The sequence below is a fragment of the Salmo trutta genome, chromosome 25, assembly GCF_901001165.1.
Source record: "Salmo trutta chromosome 25, fSalTru1.1, whole genome shotgun sequence".
NCBI classification, from domain to species: Eukaryota; Metazoa; Chordata; class Actinopteri; order Salmoniformes; family Salmonidae; genus Salmo; species Salmo trutta.
This window is the reverse complement of record NC_042981.1, coordinates 22,440,423-22,455,876: the sequence shown is the minus strand read 5'-3', so window position 1 is coordinate 22,455,876 and position 15,454 is coordinate 22,440,423. Positions and strand designations below refer to the sequence as shown.

The following is a 15,454-nucleotide window of genomic DNA, read 5'->3' as shown; positions in this document are numbered from 1 at the left end:
AGTGATCAGCAGGTTGTAGCTCTAGAAAGAGGCCCGAGTTCCCGACTTACAATTCCAAATAATTGTACTGTTAACAAATTATAAGAAAATCATATCAAAAGTAAAGTGAATATTACATTTTGAAAAGCAGATACTAAGATCCAAATTCAAAGAGTGATTTGGTGCAGTGAACAAATTACTTAGTGAATTTGTTTGTTGTACTCAGTCAATTGAAAATGTGAGTTTTGAAACATGAGCCATTTTGGTCATCTGTTTAGAATTTTATGCCTAGAGCTGTCAAAATGTACCACATACTTGTGAAAATTGCACCAAAGTGGGTGAAAAAACTGTAAGCCGGTTCTCCCTGTCTTCAGTGTATAAAAGAAAAACTGTCAGGAAAATAGTTATTAGTTAGAGGTCTCTAAGGAATCTGGTGACTCACTCAGCCAAGCAGAAAATCTAACACACAGTACAATGTGTGGGAAATCCTATAGAACAGCATGCTGTTGGCATGGCTATGGAAATGAATACACCAAATCAAATTGTATTGGTCACAAACACATATTTAGCAGATGTTATTGCAGGTGTAGCGCAATGCTTGTGTTCCTAGCTCCAACAGTGCAGTAGTATCTAACAATTCAAAACAATACACACATCTAAAAGTATTATAATGGAATTAAGAAATATATAAATATTAGGACGAGCAATGTGCAGTGGCATTGACTAAAATACAGTAGAATAGAATACACTATATACACATGAGATGAGTAAAGCAATATGCAAACATTATTAAAGTGACTAGTGTTCCATTATTAAAGTGGCCAGTGATTCCATGTCTATGTATATAGGGCAGCAGCCTCTAAGGTGCAGGCTTGAGTAACCGGGTGGTAGCCGGCTAGTGATGGCTATTTAAGAGTCTGATGGCCTTGAGATAGAAGCTGTTTTTCAGTCTCTCGGTCCCAGCTTTGATGCACCTGTACTGACCTCGCCTTCTGGATGATAGCGGGGTGAACAGGCCGTGGCTCGGGTGGTTAATGTCCTTGATGATTGTTTTGGCCTTCCTATGACATTGAGTGCTGTTGGTGTCCTGGAGGGCAGGCAGTGTGCCCCCGATGATGCGTTGGGCAGACCGCACCACCCTCTCGAGAGCCCTGCGGTTGCAGGCAGTGCAGTTGCCGTACCAGGCGGTGATACAGCCCAACAGGATGCTCTCAATTGTGCATCTGTAAAAGTTTGTGAGGGTCTTAGGGGCCAAGATGAATTTCTTCAGCCTCCTGAGGTTGAAGAGGCGCTGTTGTGCCTTTTTCACCACACTGTCTGTGTGAGTGGACCATTTCAGATCATCAGTGATGTGTACGCCGAGGAACTTTAAGCTTTCCACCTTCTCCATCAGCAGGCAGGATGGCAACAGCTGGCATTTGGGGAAAGAGGGCATGTGGTGTGCACATTGAGAACATTTAACTAGCCTTTTAGGCTACCAGTCAAAAGGGGAAATGTGAATTTGTGCAGAACTTTGTGCAGTTGGTCAAGGAAAAAATACAACATTTTCCAATAAATAATCCAGGCGAAAAGTGTTGCAAACACTTGCTTCATGAAAGTTTATAGCCAACATTTGAAAGAACTTCAGTACCAAAAAAGATACCTAAAGCACTATAATGGATGTATAGGCCTAGCCATTGCCCCCCCTATCTGAGATATCTACTGCAGCCCTCATCCTCCACATAGAACACCTGTTCTGCCAGTCACATTCTGTTAACGGTCCCCGAAGCACACACATCCCTGGGTCGCTCCTCTTTTCAGTTCGTTGCAGCTAGCGACTGGAATGAGCTACAACAAACACTCAAACTGGACAGTTTTATCTCAATCTCTTCATTCAAAGACTCAATCATGGACAGTGTTACTGACAGTTGTGACTGCTTTGCGTGATGCATTGTTGTCTCTACCTTCTTTTCCTTTGTGCTGTTGTCTGTGCCCAATAATGTTTGTACCGTGTTGTGCTGCTACCATGCTGTGTTGTTGCCTTGCTATGTTGTTGTCTTAGGTCTCTCTTTATGTAGTGTTGTGTCTCTTGTCATGATGTGTGTTTTGTCCTATATTTATATTTTGTTTTATTTGTTTTTAATCCCAGCCCCATTCCAGCAGGAGGCATTTTGGTAGACCATCATTGTAAACGTCATTGTAAATAAGAATTTGTTCTTAACTGACTTGCCTAGTTAAATAAAGGTTAAATAAATAAAATTAAAATATCAGATTTGATATTAAGCAAAGCAACGAAATATGGAAGGACATAGCAAGGAATCTAATTCAAAGTTCAACAACTTTAATTCCCTATCATGGCAATAATTTGTTTACTTATGTTAGAGAGTCAAATAAAATGCACATTGCATTTACTTCGCGTCTACTCCACGTGACTAGCGGTTTGGAAGACTTGCTGAGAACCTGCTGCTGCTTTTCTATTGAGACTGCAGTTGTGGCGCGCGAGTAGCTCCGCGAGCGATAGAGACGCTCTGTCTGTCCTTGAAATACGACTGTTGAGCGAAATTAGGCTACTTCCATGTCAAAAACGAAATGCTACCTTTTAATTTTATTAGATAACAGGAACGAATTGTCAAGTAAAAGTACATTGACTCATGGTGATAACCTTTGCTGAGGCTTTGACACTTGGAACAGTGTCAAACGAGAAGTGGTGAGTTACTTGCGAATTCCTTTGATCTGTTCTATTTACTCTCGGGTTTTCATAGGATACGAATTTGATATACACATTATAGCAAGGTCAAATGCTGTCATAATTTACCTACGTTTTAGATTTATATTAGTCCAACTATTGACATTCGAGCGCGGAGTCCTGTGTGTGTACGCGCGCCAACATTTTCAGTCAGACAGGCTGCGCGTGTTGCTCCGTCTCCACTGTGTCTGTTACAATCAGCAAAATATATCCCAGAACTTGCTACAGTTAAAGGCTAAACACTTTTTTTACGAACTGTTGCGCACCTCAAATGATTCATTCAATGGATTATTCATGATTTGAATACTTCATTTTATGTCAAATAAATAGCTGTGTTATAGTAAATAGTATTTAGGGTTTTATGAAGGCTGAGACTAATTGTATTTCATTAAACGTCTCACTGTCAGAGTGAAGTCTGTTCAAATTATACATCGCAGTAGAGTCTTGCAAAATACGGCTTCGAAATACCACATTTTGAAGTCTGAAGCCTTGCTAACAGTTTTGAAGATGAAGCTTGAGCTGGTGTTTTGAACACTAGCTAAAATACATAATTGTTCAACCTTCAAGTAGCCTGCGATCTTATCTCATTTTCTGAAACAGGGGGGCTTTTGTCACAAGCTACACTACATGACCAAAAGTGTGTGGACACCTGCTCGTTGAACATCTCATTCCAAAATCATGGTCATTAATTATGGAGTTGGTCCTCCCTTTTTCTGCTATAACAGGCTCCACTCTTCTGGGAAGGCTTTCCACAAGATATTGGAACATTGCTGCCTGGGCTTCAATTCAGCCACAAGAGCATTAGTGAGGTTGGGCACTGATGTTGGCCGATTAGGCCAGGCTTTCAGTCAGCGTTCCAATTCATCCCAAAGTTGTTTGGGGTTGAGGTCAGGGCTCTATGCAGGCCAGTCGAGTTCTTCCACACCGATCTCGACAAACCATTTCTGTATGTACCACACTTTGTTCATGGGGGCATTGACATGCTGAAACAGGAAATAGAAGCACGAATAGTGCTGACTTTGCTTCCAGAGGCAGTTTGGAACTCAGTAGTGAGGGTTGCCACCAAGGACAGACGATTTTTACGTGCTACTGCTTCAGCACTCAGCGGTCCAGTTCTGTGAGCTTGTGTGGCTGAGCAGTTGGTGCTCTTAGTCTTCCACCTCACAATAACAGCACTTACAGTTCACCAGAGCAGCTTTAGCAGAGCAGAAATTTGACAAACTGACTTATTGGAGAGGTGGCATCCTATGACGGTGCCAGGTTAAAAGTCACTGAGCTCTACAGTACGGGCCATTCTACTGCCAATGTTTGTCTATGTAGATTGCATGGCTGTGTGCTTGATTTTATACACCTGTCAGCAACGGGTGTGGCTGAAATAGCCTAATCCACTAATTTGAAGGGGTGTCCACATACTTTTGTGTGTATATGGAATGGCATGGACAATATTTCAATTAGGCTATATTGCATAATGCAAGTATTATGCAGCTGCATGCACCTGTATTGTACAAAGGGACAATATCTCATTAAAACATTTATCTTATTGATTGTTTACCTGCAAATAATTGGCATGCATGTGCATCATGCTAGTTTCATATACAGATGCTTTATTATAAGAACTATATTTTCATATAACCTGAAGCTCATTGTTATGTGCTCATCTGTATATTAAGACATTAACTGTCAAACTATCAAATATCAAAGTCAGGCTATTGATAAAGCAATTAATGTGTGGGATTTGATGTGTATGACAGTTGGTTCATACCACCCCCAAACAAAGGGAAAGCCATTTGAGTCTTCATTGTATGTTTTGTATTTGACTTTGAAAAATATGAAAACCCAGGATGTCCTGTTCATATGAAATTCTTGTGTTGAAAGCAGTAATGGGAGGCGGTTTGCTTTTCCACAAGGAAAAACATAATATTTACAGAGCTGATGGCCAGATGCTATTGTGTAGGAGTAACAATGCAACTTCGACAGCTGATTTGAAAAGGGTGTGCTTCTGTACCTTGACTCCTTCATCTCGCTCTCTCTCACGCATGCACACAGAGATATTTTCCACATTTACACTTCAAATACAATAGGGAACCACAAAGGGTGACCCTATGGAATATTACAATAAGGAGAATGTACAACATAGTAGGCTTGGACGGTATACCGTATATACCAGGGTATTTGGAAATAGCCACGGGATGTTTTTTTAATACCATCAATTCCATTGAAACTATTTATTTAATGTTTATCAATACATTTTCATATTTGTAGCTACTTTTTAAGTAAATATCTGTAGTCAACTTGTGCAATACGTTAGGCGATAAAGCAGATCACGTTCTTCATTTCACCTGCTTCAATAGAGTGATCAGGGACGTGCAACTATAGTTTTCCTTCACAGAAAATACATTAGTGCAACTCATTCGGCAGAAAATAGCTTCATTTTCAACAAATGACAACAAAAGTGCAACGGTATTTGGCTGGCAGCTACACAAGTACATGAGCTTACAATATAAAAGCAATACTTTTTTCTTGCCACTGTAGTTTTGCAAAAAAATGTATGTGAACCCTTTGGAATCACCTGGATTTCTGCATACATTTGATCTGAAGTCCCAACAATTGACAAACATAGTGTGCTTAAACTAATAACACCCACAATGTATTTTTCTTGTCTATATTGAATACATAATTTAAACATTCACAGTGTAGGTTGGAAAAAGTATGTGAACCCCTAGGCTAATGACTTCTCCAAAAGCTAATTGGAGTCAGGAGTCAGCTGACCTGGAGTCCAATCAATGAGACGAGATTGGAGATGTTGTTTAGAGCTGCCTTGCCCTATAAAAAAACACTCACAAAATTTGAGTTTGCTATTCACAAGAAGCATTGCCCGATGTGAACCATGCCTCGAACAAAAGATCTCAAAATACCTAAGATTAAGAATTGTTGACTTGCGTAAAGCTGGAAAGGGTTACAAAACTATCTCTTCCACAGTAAGACAAATTGTCTACATGGAGAAAGTTCAGCACTGTTGCTACTCTCCCTAGGAGTGGCCGTCCTGCAAAGATGACTGCAAGAGCACAGCGCGGAATGCTCAATGAGGTTAAGAAGAATATTAGCGTCAGCTAAAGACTTACAGAAATCTCTGGAACATGCTAACATCTCTGTTGACGAGTCTATGATATGTAAAACACTATAAAATAATGTTGTTCATGGGAGGACACCACGGAAGAAGCCACTGCTGTCCAAAAAAAACATTGCTGCACGTCTGAAGTTTGCAAAAGTACACCTGGATGTTCCACAGGGCTACTGGCAAAACCATTCTGTGGACAGATGAAACTACAGTTGAGTTGTTTGGATGGAATACACAACACTATGTGTGGAGAAAAAAAGGCACAGCACACCAACATCAAAACCTCATCCCAACTGTAAAGTATGGTGGATGGAGTTGCTTTGCTGCCTCGGGGCCTGGACAGCTTGCTATCATCGATGGAAAAATTAATTCCAAAGTTTATCAAGACATTTTGCAGGAGAATGTTAGGCTATCTGTCCACCAATTGAAGCTTAACAGAAGTTGGGTGATGCAACAGGACAGCAACCTAAAACACAGAAGTAAGTCAACAGAATGGCTTCAACAGAAGAAAATACGCCTTCTGGAGTGGCCCCGTCAGACCTCAACCCGATTTGAGATGCTGTGGCATGACCTTGAGAGCAGTTCACACCAGACATCCCAAGAATATTGCTATACTGCAACAGTTTTTTTTGTTTTAAAGAGGAATGGTCCAAAATTCCTTCTGACTCTTGTGCAGGTCTGATCCGCAACTACAGAAAACGTTTGGTTGAGGTTATTGCTGCCAACGGAGGGTCAACCAGTTATTAAATCCAAGGAATCCCATACTTTTCCCACCCTGCACTGTGAATGTTTACAGTGTGTTCAATAAAGACATGAAAACGTAAAATTGTTTATTATTTTAAGCAGACTGTGTTTGTCTATTGTTGTGACCTAGATGATCAAATCTAATTTTATGACCAATATATGCAGACATCCACGTATTTCCAAAGGGTTCACATACTTGTTCTTGCCATTGTATGCATAGTCATCATATTTCTGATGTTTATCATAGAAAGAATGTAGCCAGCTACATTTCCTAATGTTTTGCTTCAAGTTAATCTTGCGTTTTACTAGAGAAAAGTAGGCTGGCTACACTGAGAAAAGTGCCAGAGAGAAGTAGCTACACATCAGTCAGAATGCTGTCTGCTAATAGAATGCCTGTTTGTGAATTCTCCTCCGAGTGAAGAAGTGCAACTTAAGCACAAAAGTAGTCTGATGCCGAGCAGAAATTACAATGGGAAGCAATTTAGATCTGTGTTTACAAAACGCAGCAAGAGATTTCTTATGCGTTTTCTATATTTTCCCAGAAAGAAAAATGAAGAATTCTACTTTAACGCAACCCCTAAGTTTTGAACTTGCTAGTTATCTAAATAAGTTACTGAATAAGGTGATGGGGCACCATATTGTTTAAGCTTTCTGCCGTGTTTGAGAAGTCTAAGCCCTTTGGATGAGTTAAATGTACAGCTGCCAGTGCCATCTTTTGATTTCCTTGCATTTTTTTCTCCTCTCTGTTCTCGTTTTTCTGCTCCTCCCCCATCTTCTCTGAGCAGAGCAGGCAGGCCTGTTGCCCTAGTGACTCCAGACTTCACACAGACACAGCGTGTACACATGCTGCTTCAGAGCCAGTGCTGTTCTTCCTTCAGACAAGCATGCGTCAACTTTATTCATTTGCACAATGTCTCTCATTCACATTCGCTTGAAAATGTCCAAACTCAACAAAAATTACATTCAGTAGCTCCTACCTATATATGTATAACTTGAGCTGCATTGCCTGTATTTGCGATTCATTATTTTGCTAGCAGCCACAATAGAAATTCGCTATTACTTATGCAAATTTTGTTAGCATTCTGGTAAGATGCCCAATGGTCGTTTTTGCCTTTGTTTTTGCGCCCCCTTGTGTACTAAGTCACTAAAACTATAAATCCTGGGATGAGAGAAGGACGGTGTGACCATATAAATCTGGATACCGCCCAACCCTAAAACAGCCTAAAACTTGGCTAACTGAATCTATGGAATACATGTTTTGAAGCACTTGTGGAAACCTTATTTCGCAGGGCTTGTTGGCCCCACTCCAAAACCAAAGAACCCAGTGTGTTGCAATTTACTGGTCATTAGTTCATGCAGATGTGCTTGTTACTGTATCCTTGCCAACCCACAATATTAGAATGTCACCACTTAAAGCCTAGCGTATTGGATTTGGTATAATCTAAAAAAAACACAATTTTATGTCAAATTATTATGTAGCAAGTCTAAAAAGATGTTAGCGTTGTTACTAGGGTAGTTAGCCTACAGTGTTACTCAACTGGCATGAGATAAACCTAATGTAAAGCCCCCCCCCAAAAAATACAAAATAAATAAATTAGACGGTTACAAAATAATTTACCTCTGAAAATCCTTGTTTGCCTAGTTCCATAGTGACCAGCTAGAGCTGACGCCCCCCACAGACTTTATGATTTTAGCTGTCTTATGCCACGATTTTGGTGTCTCAAAATGTCATAGTTGTGGGAAAATTGTTAGGTCTTGTTGGACATCTTGACTTGTTCATTATGACAGGGTCTAGGTCTGCCATTTTTAAGTACCACTACGTGCAGTCTTAGGCTCTGTCAAAGTTCTGGTAGTGTCAGAATTTTTTTGTCTTCATCGTGTAGTGTGGCTGGTGTTACGAGTCAATCCTGGTGACTGACCAATAGGAACTTGGCCTTCACTTGTGAATGAATAGTCAGATTAATATAAGTTAGATTTAAACATTTACATGCTTTGCAAGAACAATTTCTCTAATAATCTTGTTTACTTGACACATCTGAAATCAGGCTACCTGATAGGATTTTGATCAATGCAGAAAATCGGCAATCAAAGTAAATGTTCTACCACAGCGACCGTGTTATTTTGCGGAAGCCTATTTGATTCTGAATTCAGACATCAGACTTTATATGTGAAAACTTTTTAGTTTTTCCAAACTCACTTCAGCCGTGCATAAGCGTAGAGTGAGGCTTGTGCTGCTGGTGCTGGCACATGCACAGATCAAATACATTGCTGCAGTTGATGTAGTCTCCGTTTGCTGATGTAGCCTCACAAGCCAATCGCAGAATGCGACGACAGAACTGAATCTAATCGTACAATCTGGCCAAGTTAATATCAATATTTTATTTGGTAACATCGCAGTGTGACGTGATAATCGTAAAAGACTGAATCCGACGTACAGTCTGTAAAGGCCTTGAGCTGGAGTTTGTATTTGAGCCAAAGGTGGAAAAAGCCCTTTGGAAAACGCAATGCATTTAGGATTTATCTGCAATGAGCAATTACCACCCATCTCTGTAGTGTGGAGTCTGTCTTACAGGGTGGGGCCTTGCAGGGCTGCTGCCTCAACCTCATTCACCTCAGATCTTGCTCTCCTTAATACTACTCCTTATAGCATCGCTGTTCACCAACCCAATTAACTCCAAATGCACACCACACTCCCATGAAGTAGTTTATTGTATAATTTAGGCTACTGGAGTACATCACAAAATATAGGTTATTGGAGATGATTAGACTATCTATTAATTTACACATGGTGTATACATCATCATTGGTTCTGCATATTCATTCAGAACCAAAACAGCTAGGGCCATTTTAGGTGATCCATTGCTTGAATAACGGGTTTTCTTTTCGCTTATGTCAGCGAGTTTGGATCCTTGTTAGCTTCTATGGATCTTTCCCTTTAAAACTATGTAAACACTGCTGTAATTTTCATATTTGTCTTACCTGTAGGCTAAAACTAATGGAAGCTCTTCTGCAGACCATTTAGAAAGTTCTGTTGACTGTTGTTTTTCTGGTTATCAATTCCGCCCGGTCTTGTCTAGCCTACTGCTCCCTCTCCAAAGTGGTTTATTGTCACAGGGTGCCAGGCTATAAAGAATGAGATCATTTTGGGGGCTTTCTGCTGTGTGATTCATGGCTGGCCCATGTCTGGCTGGCATCATGCAGCCCTCATCTCAACTGCAGCTGATTCACCCAGTAAAATGGATTAATCCTCCTGTCCGTCCTCCCTGTGCAGAGAGAGGAGAGGTTTATGTGCTTCTGTTCAGTGTACTGTGGCAGAGATATGCCATTACAAAATGAGTTGCAGTGGCAGCTCTAAAGTATACAGGCGTCAGTAATTGAAGAAAACCTTTAAGGAAATGTAGCATTTTTTGCCCTGAGATTGGTGTTCCACAAGGGATTTGGCCCAACAGGTGGATTGTTGCCAAAGAAGACTCCTTCTGTATTGTTTCCAAAGAGACTGGGCTGCTGAGTCCATGATGTTGCTTGTTTATTTGCGAGCTCAGGGGGAAAAGGTGTGTGAAACAGAACGACTGTGCATCCATGACAGTATGTATGGATGCAAAAGGTCTTCAAGTCACAGATTTGTTCAGGTTCAGAGTTCAAAGCAACCGTGTTCTGTATTATTCACATCATCCTTCTGCTTTAAAATATATCCTCAAGTATGTCAGTGAGATCTTTTCACAGCATGTCTACTTCCCAAAATAAGACGGATAGCTTTTGTCAACATCTAAACAGTATACATTATCAACCAATATAGACACCCAAGCTAATAATAATTTACTGAGGATGAGTGTTTTTTTTTCTTTGTGGTTTTGGCATCTTTACCTTCACCCTGTTCCCCTGAATTAAACGCTGATGCATCATTAGCTGGCACTGACAGCCCCAAGCCAGCAGGGTGGATGGTGCGGTCACTCTATAATTTTATGTGGGGTAACAAGCACCATCTGTGTTGATGTGGGATCTCTATTCAAAGTGTTACTGTTGTCTCACTCTTAACCCTTTACACTCGTGGGAATTGGCTATATGGATAGGGATACATTTGAATGTTTCTTACAGAAGAAATATGAAAACAAATGCATACGCTTGGTAGCAATTGAAAGGGAACAGTTTTGAGATTATGGCAAAATGATTAAACCAAAGTTTGGGACACAACCCTTCACCTGACACAAGACTGAATCAAAAATAGAAAATGTGAGGTAGGTGCAACATAAGACAAAACAATGACAAGTGTTTGAATGAGAGGACTAACTGGTGTCTCCCAAGTGGCCACACACGCACAGTTCCTAAGTAATTTCAATGCACTTTTATGACTCAAAGAAGACTCTTCAACTATATGGTGCTTTTTGTTAGCTCTCCTAGCTGTGCAGTTGAGGAACTAGAGCAAGCACACTTGTTTTGTTTGGAACATAGCACTACATCCCCACCATCACACAATTACTGTTGTTGTTTACGCAATCTAAAAATGGCCCATTTATAAATCGCAATCTGGGCAGGTGGACATCATTTGAAAGCTTGTTATTCTATTGCCAACATTGCTAAGGTATAAAATACAATCTTAGTGTTAGGCTTTCACAGGGCAATTCCGATAAACAGATCACAATTGTTGTGCGCATAGAAAAGTGGATTCGGGTGTGTTTCGCTACTAATTTACTTCACAATAGACAAACATATCTTCATTCTGTTCAGATCAACCCAGGGTGTGATGCCATGTCATCTTGTAACTGTACATCAAACATTGTGATCAGAGACACTGACACTGTATATGACATGAGTTTCATGATATGGAAATGTGAAGTGCACATTTGGCTCACTGATGTTTTGGCTTGCTTGACATCACAGCAGTATTTTATAAAAATCCTCAATGTCTCATCTTTCAAAATACACAAACATTTTTATATATGCAACATGTAAAGTGTTGGTCCCATGTTTCATGAGCTGAAATAAAAGATCCTAGAAGTGTTTCATATGCACAAAAAGCTTCTCTCAAATGTATAAAAATGTTTACATCCATGTTAGTGACCATTTCTCCTTTGTCAAGATAATTCATCCACCTGACAGGTGTGGCATATCAAGAAGCTGATTAAATGGCATGATCATTACACAGGTACACCTTGTGCTGGGGACAATAAAAGGCCACTCTAAAATGGCAGTTTTGTCACACAATACAATGCCACACATGTCTCAAATTTTGAGGGAGTGTGCAATTGGCATGCTGACTGCAGGAATGTCCACCAGAGCTGTTGCCAGAAAATGTAATGGTCATTTCTCTACCATAAGCCGCCTCCAACGTCGTTTAAGAGAATTTGGCAGTACGTTCAACCGGCCTCACAACCGCAGACCACGTGTGTAGCGTCGTGTGGGCGAGCAGTTTGCTGATGTCGACGTTGTGAACAGAGTGCCCCATGGTGGGGTTATGGTATGGGCAGGCATACGCTATGGACAACGAACACAATTGCAATTTGAATGAAGAGGTATCGTGATGAGATTCTGAGTCCCATTGTTGTGCCATTCATCCACCACCATAACCTCATGTTTTAGCATGATAATGCACGGCCCCATTTCACAAGGATCTGTAGACAATCCCTGTAAGCTGAAAATATCCCAGTTCTTCCATGGCCTTTATACTCAACAGACATGTGACCCATTGAGCATGTTTGGGATGCTCTGGGATCACCGTGTACGACAGCGTCTTCCAGCTCCCGCCAATATCCAGAAACTTCCCACAGCCATTGAAGAGGAGTGGGACAACATTCCACAGGCCACAATCAAAAGCCTGATCAACTCTAAGCAAAGGAGATGTTGCGCTGCATGAGGCAAATGGTGGTCATACCAGACACTGACTGGTTTTCTGATCCACGCCCCTACCATTTTTTTAAGGTATCTGTGACCAACAGATGGGTATCTGTATTCCCAGTCATGTGAAATCCATAGATTAGGGCCTATTGAATTTATTTTAATTGACTGATTTCCTTACATGAACTGTAACGCAGTAAAATCTTTCAAGATGTTGCATTTATATTTTTGTTCAGTGTACATTGTGTCCTCTTAATTTACAGCATTTCCCTCACTCGGACAACAAAACGTGCAAAAGTTGCCCAATTAGAGGGAGAGATGGCGACAACTTACTGTCATTTGCGGTACTTAAGTTCAGAATGTCTGTCAGTCAAAACTGACATAATTTATAGCATGTTACTGTACAGCCAATGTGTTTCAATTTAGGCACTTATCCAGTGTTTTCCACTAGGGCCGGTTGTTGGCTACGCAGCCGGTTTGATTACTCATTTTCAGCCGCATACTTTTTACACATAAATTAACTAGGCTACTTTTCAATCGCTAGTCAGAAAAAAGACTACAGAGACCTCTCCAGCTAAAATAAACAATATGAATCTTCTAGCGATCTATTGATAGGACAGTCACCTGTCAGTCATAAAGTGAGTGAGGACAGGGAAACACAGCTTTGACACTCTGCTGTCTTTCCTGCCTCTCAGTACCTGTGTGTGTGTGTTGCAGTCAAATGTCTTTACACGGAGGGTGAGGGCAAGAATTTGCACGTCTTATATAAAGTAGCCATGTTGATATCACTTTTTGAACGTTTGTCTTAAAGTGGCATGTTCCTATTTTCAAATCTTCTCAAAATGACATACTTTAGAAAGCAATTCATGCAATTAATACAATGCAATTCTAAAGAATAGAGTAATGACTTGTAATGCTAAATTCTATTACACAGCTTTTGTGTAATAGCAACATTTGTGTTTTGTTTGACAAACAACAAGCTTGACTAGTTTATAAAATGTGTCAACTGACTGAATAAAGTCAATCTCATATCCTTGCCATTCATAAATCATACAACTTACTGTAGTTATATGTCCATGGTATCGCATCGTGACAAGTAAACTAAAGATCTTGTTTGTATTGTCAATATGAAGTCCTTCATGACTTGCCAGACAGTGACATTAAAGTGAATGACTCGTCAGTAGCCTACCGAATTATATTGGTAAGAGAGCTGTTCATTTGGCTCCCTAATTTGCATACTGGTAGGCTTTTGGGCAATTTATCTGCAAGTAAATTATGAAAACATTTTATGAAGATGGTGAATCCTTCTCACTGCATGAACAATAGGTAGGCAAGTGAAGAGAGCCTCACTCTGGTACAAAATATGATACAAGAAAACAGATTGAATTGTTTTAAAAGCTAATGATACTTATATTGTATTTTCAAAGATATGGATATAGGTCTACTTATTTAATCAAAGTTTTGACAATGGAGGAGTCAACAGCTGCTTTCTGTGTATCAAGGCTCATGTTCAACACCTGTGTAAGAGCTAAAATAATACCTGTATTGCAGATAGCTGAGAAAGAGTCCCTTAACTTCTTGGGGCTATGTGGGACGTTAGCGTGCCACCCGTGGCGCACCCTATCAACAGCAGGTGCATTTCAAGAGCGGCAAATTTGAAACCAAATAAATGTCAAAATTCAAATTTCTCAAACATACAACTAACTTACACCCTTTGAAAGATAAACATCTCCTTAATCTAACCACGTTGTCCGATTTCAAAAAGGTTTTACGGGGAAAGCATAAAGTTAGGTTATGTTAGGAGAGTACATTGACAATAGCTGTGTGTAATGTATTGTCGATTCAAAGACAGGCGTCACCAAAACCATTAAAATCAGCTAAAATTATGCACTAACCTTTTACAATCTCCATCAGATGACACTCCTAGGACATTATGTTAGACAATGCATGCATTTTTAGTTCTATCAAGTTCATATTTATATCTAAAAACAGCGTTTTACTATGGCGTTGATGTTCAGGAAATCGTTTCCCTCCAATACCGGCAGTCAAGTCATGACGACAAAATAATTAATTAATATTAGAAAACATTGGTAAAATATTATATTGTCATTCAAAGAATTATAGATTTACATCTCTTGAACGCAATGGACTTGCCAGATTTAAAATTAACCTTACTGGGAAATCACACTTTGCAATAATCTGAGCACTGCGCCCAGAAAAATACGCATTGCGATACAGACTAACCGCCATGTTGGAGAGATCTAAAATCGAAAATACTATGTAAATAATCCATTACCTTTGATTCTCTTCATCAGATGTCACTTCCAAAGAATCCCAGGTCCATAACGAATGTAGTTTTGTTCAAAAAAGCTAATCATTTATGTCCAAAAAGCTCCGTGTTGTTAGCACATGATCTAAGCCAGCCGGACTTCACTTCACTTCACGAACGGAAAAAATATATTTACGTTTGTTCAAACATGTCAAACGTTGTATAGCTTAAATCATTAGTGCCTTTTTTAACCAGAACATGAATAAAATTCAAGGCGGACGATTGGGATCTCTTTTAAAACGTTTCGGAACGAGAGTACCCACCATCAACTCGCGCGCCAGGGGTCTAATCGGCCATCACCGTTCCAAGTCTCTTATTCGGTCAGATCTCACAGTATAAGACTCAAAACACTTTGTAAAGGCTGGTGACATCTAGTGGAAGCCATAGGAAGTGCCGAAACATTCCTCAGCCCCTTTGTTTTTCAATGGCATAGGCTTAAAGTCAATTCAACACATCAGGTATCCACTTCCTGTCAGAATCTGTCTCAGGGTTTTGCCTGCCAAATGAGTTCTGTTATACTCACAGACACCATTCAAACAGTTTTAGAAACTTTAGGGTGTTTTCTATCCATATATAATAAGTATATGCATATTCTAGTTACTGGGTAGGATTAGTAACCAGATTAAATCGGGTACATTTTTTTATCCAGCCGTGAAAATACTGCCCCCTATACCCTAACAGGTTAAAAAGAAACTTGAAGCCTGTGGAAGATAAGAGTCTTACAGGA

General features: G+C 40.0%; 1 protein-coding gene across 4 annotated transcripts in view; it reads left to right on the top strand.

The window, feature by feature from the left end:
• Positions 1–2,417: 2,417 nt before the first annotated feature.
• LOC115162162 (syntaxin-binding protein 6) overlaps positions 2,418–15,454 on the top strand; it is a 127,631-nt gene continuing 114,594 nt past the window's right edge. The window contains exon 1 of one of the 4 annotated variants that reach the window (XM_029713194.1): positions 2,418–2,665. The gene's annotated coding sequence lies outside the window, so the exon portion shown is untranslated. The remainder of the gene's footprint in view (positions 2,666–15,454) is intronic. The other 3 variants (XM_029713192.1, XM_029713191.1, XM_029713193.1) reach the window with 3 other exon arrangements.